Below are 10,847 nucleotides of genomic sequence, written 5' to 3'. Positions count from 1 at the left end.
TCAATGAGCTCTTGAGCCTCTTCAACTGTCTTTCTCATGTGTATAGATCCACCAGCTGAGTGATCTAGAGATATTTGAGCTTTTTCTGTAAGCCCATACTAAAAGATGTCTAACTGCACCCACTCTGAGAATATTTCAGAGGGTCCATTCCTTAGCATCCCCCTGTACCTCTCCCAGGCATTGTAGAGAGATTCATTATCCTCTTATTTAAAGCCTTGGATGTCCAACCTTAGCTGTGTCATCCTTTTTGGAGGAAAATATTGATTCAGGAATTTGTTTGACAACTGTTTCCATGTTCTTATACTTGCTGTGGGTTGGTTATTTAACTACCTCTTAGCTTGTTCTTTTACAGCAAATGAAAATAGTAATAATCTGTAGACATCCTGATCCACTTCTTTATCATGTACTGTGTCAGCAATTTGTAAGAACTATGCCAGAAACTCAGTAGGTTCTTCCTGTGGAAGACCGAAATACTGGCAATTTTGCTGCACCATGATTATGAGCTGAGGATTTAGCTCAAAACTGCTTGCTTTGATGGGAGGTATACAGATGCTACTCCCATATGCAGCCGTAATCACTACAAGAAAAATACCCATTCAGGTACACTTGAAAAGTGTAGCCAAAAGTGAAAAAAAATGATGCCTTAGGCTACGGCTACGCTTTTTGGGGTGATTCCTATTCGGCCGTTGCCTATTCTCAAATGCTACGCTTTTCTGCACCAAGGGCTACGCTTTTGGCGTTTGGGAATAGGCTACACTTTTCAACTGATGCTGTGCAGGACCAAAGGCTACGCTTTTCAGTTTCCATTTTTACTAGAATAGGCTACGTTTTTCAACACTATTGCATCACCTGTCAAGCGTAGCCACATTATATTCCATGGCTACTTTTTATAAGTGTAGCCTTAGGTCCCTCGTTTTTTTTTGTGTATACTATAGCTACTGTATATAAGTGTAGCCTTAGGTCCCTTATTATTTTTTTTATTATATATATATATATATAATAATAATAATTCTGCATTTTTAATTAAATGAGTTAAATATTATAAAATAAAAATAAATACATAATTATACTAAATAATTTTTTTAAATAATAAAAATTATCTGTAACCAAAATATATTTATAATAATGATCCAAAATTACTAGAATAATGTTAATTTTAAATAGTCATACATCTCATATTAAAATAAACATAGCCATATCAAAATAACTATGATATCACTTAGAATTTACTACTAATACTCTATAAAAAATTAAAATATTATATCCTACATAAGTATCTTCTAATAAAAGTCATTAGTCAACTATACATGTATCCATTCCCAACACTACTCTATCTTAGCCAATAAACCATAATAATAATCAACTTAATCTTCATTATCATCATCCTCAATATTATCCTGCATAATTATATAGAAAAGTAATTAGAAAAATATTTATAATGACATTCGCGATTATAAAAATTAAAAAACCAAACTCAAAACTATCAATGACTGATATCATTAATCCTTTCTGTACCGTGTACAAGTTTCACCAATGCATAGTAGTGTTTCACAAATCCAAAATTAGAATTCAAAGATAAAAAAAGTATAAGCTATAAACCGTAAGATAAAGAGCTATAATTTAAAAAATCATCACCCTAGCAGCTAGACAAAAATCCCCTGCCTCCCACCACAATGCCAAAATCAGAACTGTTGCCACAAAGTTTCCCTATTCTCTTCACATTTGAAAAGTTAAACTCTCCTACACAAGCCAATCTTGAATTATTACTCCTCGAACTACTACTACATGCAGCAGCAACATATAGAACATGATTAGGACTAGCACCTAAAAACTAAAATTTTAATATATTATTATCATGTTATACATACTATATCTGCTGTTGTAACATTTTTTTTAAATTAAAACTAATAACTTTAATTTGAAAATACTAATACTATAAGTCTATAACCATAGCTAGTATTATTTGCTTTTTATCGGTAGATGAATAAAAAAATAGGGAAAAATTCATATATACCAAGTCATCCCATGTTTCTAGTTCATGGTGAAAAGAAAAGAACCAAAAATAGCAATATAACTTTCAGCCATAGCAAACGGAAGTGCACAAAATCAGAAATACAACAACCAGAATTGCACAAACAATTTTGAGCCACAAACAAACGGAAGTGACACACATATCATTGCAAGAAGTTAGAGGAGGAGATATGTGCTTAGTTTTACAAGGGAACAAAGTGAAACAGAACCAATAAACCAACCAAACTAGCAATTAGCAGTTGAATAATTTTCTTTTTCCAACCAAGCATAAATCATCACCTTAGTCGCAGCTTCCAGGCTTACAAGGTCTAAGTGGAAGTCGAGCAGTCCAGGCGACCTATCAGCTAGAACCTAGAGCCAAAATAGCAAAATAGAAAGAAGATAAGTGATCAAATGATATATTCCTTTAGTGCAATTGTTATTATACCTTGCAAAGATAGTGCATCAGTGTCATCTTATTGTTAGAAGCACGAGTGTCAGTAAGCTTTAAAAGACTATCCTACTTGAATCCAATTACGGATCTTGCATAAATTAAATAAATAAATAGTAATCCATAAACTGTAAGTTTACGTTAGACAAGATCTAACAGAATCAAATTAAATTTTAACTGCTGAAAAATTAAGAAGGGCCTGTGATTATCCAAACATAGAAAATTGAGAGAGCTAGAACGATGTCCTAGAGAATGATAAGGACATTAACATTTAAAGGAAAAAAGTACATACCCCTAGCTGTTCCTTGATTTAATGTATTACCCAATAAAAAAGAATTTTCTTCATGATCTTAAGCTTGACAGACTTTCGGACCTATTCCCAAGAGAAAATGCATGAGGTCAAAGAAATACCAATAACACAATTTGTTAGTTTCATGCACAATGTACCTCTTCACAAGCAGAGTTCACAGTTTTTAAACTCTTCTTAAATTCTGTAACCTGCAAAAAGAAAAAAGCATAACTGAATCAAACATAAAGAAAAACATAGCAAGCACCACCATACCTGAGACAGAAATTGAATCTTGAAAGAGAATACTCTTAACTTTGACTCTACTCGTGGCACCTTCATCAGCTATAAAAAATACTGAAACATGACCAAATATATACAAGGATATGATTATAGATACATAGTATGATATTGCATTAGGAAAGACCAAAAGAATTGTTTTATAACCAACATCTAAAGGAAAAACGGGGACATGTAATAAATTGCTTCTTTCTTTCTAGAAGCAAGCAGGCAACAACAAATCTGTAACTATACGTGATATAGACCTTGAATTCATATGAGCTGCCTTCCAAGGAAACAGACTTCTTGCACAATTTTATTGATCATTATCATATGTTAGATTCACTTCCAAAATCAAAGCCTTGCCGTATTCGGTTCTTTAACCTTTGCAGCTAATTATTTATACCCAGAATTTTGCAATTTCCAGTTTCCATGCCAACAAGTGTTTTTTCTTTTCTTTTTTCCCTTAAAATAAGTTTCCTCTCTTCTCTACTTCATTTCTCCACCATTCCTCCCAACTCCCTATCAGATTTTAAAGTAAGTAAAGGGTCTAAGAAATCAAATGCTGGTAGACGGATCCTAGTTATGGAGCCTACAAACAGTATCCTATATAATTTTGAGTACTTAGATTTACACTAAATTAGCTATCATAAATAATGATATGGCTATAACAAATTAGTACACACCTGTTCGCATTTTCCCAAATTCTCTTTGTCACCAGTGTATCCCTTCATAAACAAGGGGAATCAAAATTAGAAAAGCAAACAAACCAGAGTAAAAGATATGTTTCCGTAACAGCAGATGCCAAATGAGAGACCTTAGCTGACAAAACAAGATGTAAGAATTAAGTATGATAAGTTTGTTAATCTTTACCTTCAAAAGTTCCATCTCTTCTTTGGTAGGACAAAACTTAATGAGATTTTCCACCTGATCTACATCTAATATTGATTCATCCATAGCCAGCACAGCAGCCTGAGAATATCCATTTTAACATGTTAGATAATACTTAACCACATTGTTCGAGGTGGATATTTCAGATTTGCTGGCAAGAGCTATTATCGGTGGCCTTAGGAACATATACAAGTCAATCAAATTTCAATAAGCATCTTCTATGTAAATAAAAAACACTAATATTTACTAGAAAGCAACATGCATAAGAATGATATTTTCATTATAAATTCTTCTATCTTGAATGATCAAAAAACTTATTCACACCAATTTTCAGCTTACCATCATATCAGGAAGTGGCATCTTAACCTACCAAATCAATGAATACAAGTATGTAACCAATAATCCTGGATTATTCTTTGAACCACTAGTTGTGAATGAACCTTAGTCTCATTAGTCTTTGTATCCTTTCCACTGACTTTGCCTTCCTGGAACAGATTCAGCGCCTGACACAGGCTGCACGAATCCAATATCAGTGATGAGAAGGAAGAGCTTAAAGAACCATTGATCAGTAATTTCCAATCTTCTGGCTTCTATCTGCATTAGCTCTGTAAATTCATAGCACACACAAACCACAAATGGTGTTAGAAATAATAAACTCTGTTTGAAGAGGCGACAATTTGCACACTTGAGGCCAATAATCTTCTCAAACGAAAAAGAAAACCCTAACGAAGCAAGAAGCAGAAACTCATAAAATTAGAAAGCCCAAAAAATAAAACCCCCAAAGCCTTCAAAAATTCACAGAAGAAAAATCCATACACAAAGAACAAGTGAGACAGAGGGTGAGACAAAGAGAGAGCGAATGAGATAAAAAGTGAGATGACGAGCGACAAAGAGAATGAGATTGAGAATTATTGTAGGTGGTCTGCGATTGCTTCTCGGCTACCAGGAAGCTAAAACCATTCATGCAGTAAAACCCCTAATTAACAACCCTAAAAGTGGAACCCAAAACCTCCCAAATTTCACAGAACAAACTGAAAATCGATACATACCTTCTCAGGTGAGAGTGTGAGCTGGTGAGCGGCGCAGCGATGTAGTGAGTGGTGGGTGGTGACTGGCGGTGAATGGTGACTGGGTGATGAGCAAGGGTTCTTCGCGATGATGAGTGATGAGCTTTGGAGGGAACAAAGGCGCTGTGATTCATGTGGTTCCAGAAAGGGGATAAAGGGGATAATGAGCTTTGGAGGGAACCAAAATTTCACTAAGTGTTGTGAGTTTTCTTTAATTTGGATCGAAAAAAAAAAGAGGGAAAAGCGCTTATTAGGCATCATTTTAAAAGCATACCCAAAACTTAATAAATAGGCTACCTTCAAAAAGCGTTCCCTTTGATATAAAAAGTGGACCCATATATATTAACATAGGGCTACGCTTTATAAGTGATTTCTATAATACCTAAGGCTACACTTTTTAAATGATGCAAGAATTGTGTTTCCTTTTCTCTAAAAAAAAGGCAACACTGAGAAAAGCGTAGCCTATTCTATAAATAGGCTACACTTTTCAAATGTAGCTTAAAAAAATGTAGCTGAATGGGTATTTTTCTTGTAGTGAATGGGGTTAGCATATGACCCCAGAGTCCTTCTGGACTGTTCATTTCCACTTAGGTCCGTGATGGAGAAAAGGGAATTGACGTGAATTGCAAATAAAATGTATTTTTAATTTTTTTATTTTATTTAATTAAAATCAAACCAAATAAATAAAAAAAGAAATAAGATAAAATAAAATAATTAGAAATTAAAATATAAATTTCAAAAACTAAAATAATTACTTAATTAAGAAGATTTGAAAAACTTTGGATATGATTTTTGAAAGGGATTTTGAATTTTGAAATTTCAAAACTAAGATAAGATAAAATAAAAATTTTTTAAAATAAAAATATGAATTTTTAAATGAAATTTTCAAATATTCAATTAAATAAATATGAAAGATATTTTTGAATTTAATGAGAAAAGAGAAAAACAATAAAATGACACCAAACTTATAATTTTTTTTATCAAAACAAAGAAAACAAACAGGAAAACTTTGAATATCAAGATGAACGCTGAGAGTAACTTTTGAAAAATTTTTAAGAAACCAGAAACACAAAGGACACCAAACTTAAAAATTTCTGTACTCTGAGCACTAATAATTCGAAAAAAAATGAAAGAAAAATAATCTTATGCAATTGACACCAAACTTAAAATATGGAACAAAACTCAAATAGAAGACTAAATTATGAAGTTATTGGTTTTAAAAATTTTCAAAAATAATTTAGAAAAATAAAATAAGGATTTTAAAATTTTAACCAAAAACAATAATAGAAGACTCTAAACCAAAAAGAAAAATTTTTCCTAATCTAAGCAACAAAATAAACCGTCAGTTGTCCAAACTCGAACAATCCCCGGCAACGGCGCCAAAAACTTGGTGCACGAAATCACAATCACACTTTTGCAATTCCGCACAACTAACCAGCAAGTGCACTAGGTCGTCCAAGTAATACCTTACGTGAGTAAGGGTCGATCCCAAGGAGATTGTCGGCTTGAAGCAAGCTATGGTTATCTTGTAACTCTTAGTCAGGATATCAATAATAATTCTCAGTTTTAATTGGAATGAGTAAAAGAACATGGATTAAATAATACTTGTTATGCAGTAATGGAGAACAGGTTGAGGTTTTGGAGATGCTCTGTCTTCTGAATTTCTACTTTCCTACTGTCTTCTTCTTCACGCACACAAGGCTCCTTCCACGGTAAGCTGTATGTTGGTGGATCACTGTTGTCAATGGCTACCATCCGTCCTCTCAGTGAAAATGGTCCAGCTACGGGTTTCGTAGGGCTAGTCATCTGTCGGTTCTCACTAGTGTTGGAATATGATCCATTGATCCTTTTGCACACTATCACTGCGCCCAACATTTGTGAGTTTGAAGGTCGTTACAGTCATCCCTTCGCGGATCCTACTCGGAATACCACAGACAAGGTATAGACTTTTCGGATCTCAAGAATGCTGCCAATTGATTCTAGCTTATACCACGAAGACTCTGATCTCACAGATTTGAATGCTCTATTGTCAGGAGAGGCAATCAAACCCGTGATCCAGGAACCAACGAGATACACACTCAATCTAAGGTAGAACGGAAGTGGTTGTCAGGCACGCGTTCATAGGTTGAGAATGGTGATGAGTGTCACGGATCATCACATTCATCATGTTGAAGTGCGAGTGAATATCTTAGAATAGAAACAAGCGTGATTGAATAGAAAATAGTAGTAATTGTATTAATCCATCGAGACATAGCAGAGCTCCTCAACCCCAACCATGGAGTTTAGAGACTCATGCCGTAGAAGATACAAAATTCAGATGTAAAAATGTCATGAGGTACAAAATGAATCTCCAAAAGTGGTTTTTATAATAAACAAGTGACCTAGGTTTACAGAAAATGAGTAGGCTAGGATAGATAGTGCAGAAATCCACTTTTGGGCCCACTTGGTGGGTGTTTGGGTCGAGCATTGAAGCTTTCACGTGCATAGACTATTCCTGGCATTAAACTTTTGCTTTTGTGCCAGTTTGGGCGTTTAACTCCAACTTTTATGCCAGTTCTGGCATTTAACGCCAGAAAATGGTAGAAAGTTGGCGTTTAGACGCCAGTTTGTGTCATCAAAACTTGAGCAAAGTATGAACTATTACGTATTGCTCGAAAGCCCAAGATGTTTACTTTCCAACGCAATTGAGAGCATGCAAATTGGGTTTCTGTAGCTCCAGAAAATCCATTTCGAGTGCAGAGAGGTCAGAATCCAACAGCATCTGCGGTCCTTTCTCAGCCTCTGAATCAGATTTTTGCTCAGGTCCCTCAATTTCAGCCAGAAAATACCTGAAATTACAGAAAAACACACAAACTCATAGTAAAGTCCAGAAATGTGATTTTTGCATAAAAACTAATAAAAATATAATAAAAAGTAACTAAAACATACTAAAAACTACATGAAAATTTCACCAAAAAGCGTATAAAATATCCGCTCATCACTAATCCTAGAGAGAAGGAATAGTTCCTCTCTCTAGAACTTAGGAACAAAAACTAGCTACAAATTAACTGTAATGTGTGTATGCTGAATTGCCTCCAATTCTCCTTCAATTCTTGGTCTTTCTCCATTCAGAATTAAGTTAATTTAGGCCCAAGAAAGGTCCAAAATTGCTGGCATGTGCAATTCTAAATAAATCCTGCACTTCATGTCAGACGTACGCGCGCGTGATGCGTAAGCATCTTTTCTATATTTTCTTATTATTTTAAATATGAATTTATTGACTTTTATTCAGATTTTAGTGTTTGAAGCCTATTTAGATGCTACTTTGAGGCGCATTGTGGTTTTATTTATTTTAGGAAAGATTCGAGCGAGTTTGACAGAGTTCGTCCAAAAGTAAAAGGAAGAAAGTGGATGCTGTTAACCTTGACCTCTTTCCACTCCAATGACCATAACATGATTTACAGAGGTCTGATTGACACAGTTATAGCAGCATTGGAAAGCCAACTTTCAGACCTTTCCAACGATATATAATAGTCTATACTTTTCTTCTGGAACCACAGCAATAAAGGCCACGAATCGGCATTTAGTGCCAGGTGCCTCGTAACCAGCGCCCAAGCCACTGCCTCGTGGGGTGCTAAACGCAGAGCCAGGAAGACAGCAACAACTAGAAGCTACTACCCCCAGGGGGTGCTAAATGCCGGTTCTGACGTTTAGCACCAGTAGGGCGCAGATTCAACTTTAAAGAAAGGGCTTCATTAGTAAGATTTGGGTCAAATTTATCTTATTTTATTTCGTTTTAGTTATTTTTATTCTCAAACACAATTTTTTGGGTTTTAGTAGTGATTATTCTATTTTATTTTTAAATCAAATTAGGTTAGATATAAAAGAGAAATGATTTAGCCCTTAGGCTTCCTCTCTTCTCTTCTACTTCATTCCGCACTGAACGCAATTTTGAACCCGAGCTTTTCTCTGAGTCATGAGCAACTAAACTTCCTTGGTTAAGGTTAGGAGCTCTGTTTATTCTATGGTTTGATACTATTGCCACTCGATTTTAATTAATGTATTGATTTAATTTCAAGGATTACTTTCGTTCTTCATCTTATGAATTTGAGTATATTGGAAAATAACTTTTGTTGTACTTGAATTCTTGTTGAGTCTTGAAAAAGTTATCTCACTTGAATACTAGACTGAAAGTAAATTCCTCCTAAATCACTAATTGCCTGGACTTAACGGGATACGTGACATATAATCCTCTTACATTTGGATAATTAGGGTTTTTGTGGCTAATAAACTAGAATTGAACCTAACCCTCTAATCTATAATGAGTGACCAATGAATTGGTGGTTGATTAGGTTAGAGAAGACTGAATCACTAAGGAATTAGGGTTTAGTCAATTACAGTTTGCTATGAATTAAATCTTGCATAATTAAAATAGTTGGTAAGAAATCTTAATCTGGAAAATAAACATCTTTGAAACCTTAACTGTTCTCTCACATACTTTTCACACCAAATCTACTATTTGCTTTCTTAATAATTGAATTGCTGTTTAATGTTTTTGAACTCCAAAGCACCAATTTCTGCACGTCTGACTAAGTGAATCATTTGACCAAGGTTGCTCGGTCCATCAATCCTCTTAGGATCGACCTTCACTCACCTGAGGTATTACTTGGTACGACCCAGTGCACTTGCTAGTTAGTTTGTGGACTTGAATTCCGCAATAAGTTTTTGGCGTCATTGCTAGGGATTGACTGTGATTGACAAGTACCTGTTGTTTGATTCCTTAGATTAGACATTCTTTTCTTTAATTTTAATTAAATTTACTTGTAAATTTTCAAAATTTTCATTTTAATTTATTGAAATTAAGTTTGGTGTCTCCTTGGTTTATTTAGTTTATTTTTCCTATTTATTTTCCCTTCAATTTTCAAATTTGTTTCTTATTTCACTTTATTATTTTCAAAATTGTTTGTTTAATTTCTTTATTAATTTTTAAAATTTTAGTGCTATTTAATTAGTCTGTTTTATTTTATTTCTTTTAATCAAGTTACCTGAAAATTCTCTTCACTCTGACGTAGAGATTCCCACCTTTTCTTATTTTCTGTTTGTTTATGAGCAGGAACAAGAACAAAGAACCTCTTCTTGACTTTGATCCTGAGATAGGAAGGACTTTAAGAAGATGTTTATAGTAGGCTAGAGCATACAAAGCCACTGAGAATCTCAAGGATAACTTTGAGAAAGAAGTTGAAGAGATCACCATGGATCCTAACAACAATAACAATATTGTTAATCCACATGTTCTCAATGCTCATAATGTGCCTGAGCAACCAAGAAGGACACTGGCTCATACACTGCTTCTAGTCCCAATTTCTGTGGCAATAGCTTTGTTGTACCACTTGTAGCTGCTAATAACTTTGAGTTGAAGCCTCAGCTCATCTCTCTGGTGCAACAAAATTGCCAGTTTCATGGGCTCCCGCAAGAAGACCCAAACTTGTTTATCTTTAATTTCCTATAGATCTGTGACACTGTGAAGATCAATGGGGTTTAGCTTGATGTCTATAAGTTGCTCCTCTTTCCATTTGATGTACGGGATAGAGCTAAACAGTGGATGGATACACAGCCTGAGGAGAGTTTGGATACTTGGGATAAGTTGGTCAACAAGTAAGAGACCAAATTCTTTCCACCTCAGAAGCTGACTAAGCTGAGGACAGATGTTCAGACTTTCAGGCAGAGAGAGGGTGAATCTCTCTATGAAGCTTGGGAGAGATACAAGTTGATGCTCAGAAAATGTCCTCCTAACATGTTCTCAGACTAGATTCAGTTAGAGGTCTTTTATGATGGAGTCACTAAGACCGCAAAAATGTCTATGGATAATTCTGCAGGCGGATCC

General features: G+C 34.7%; 1 long non-coding RNA gene across 1 annotated transcript; it reads right to left on the bottom strand.

Annotated features, from left to right (window-relative positions):
* Window positions 1-2,243: 2,243 nt before the first annotated feature.
* LOC140182697 (uncharacterized) lies at window positions 2,244-3,452 on the bottom strand. Its single transcript, XR_011878735.1, has 3 exons — window positions 2,909-3,452; window positions 2,754-2,834; window positions 2,244-2,382 (listed from the first exon to the last, which is right to left on the bottom strand). It is a non-coding gene; the product is annotated as an uncharacterized lncRNA (long non-coding RNA).
* Between the last annotated feature and the right edge of the window lie 7,395 nt (window positions 3,453-10,847).

This window comes from Arachis hypogaea, chromosome 20, assembly GCF_003086295.3.
Source record: "Arachis hypogaea cultivar Tifrunner chromosome 20, arahy.Tifrunner.gnm2.J5K5, whole genome shotgun sequence".
NCBI classification, from domain to species: Eukaryota; Viridiplantae; Streptophyta; class Magnoliopsida; order Fabales; family Fabaceae; genus Arachis; species Arachis hypogaea.
Note: the sequence above shows the minus strand (reverse complement) of the source record. Positions and strands in the feature narration are given on the sequence as shown.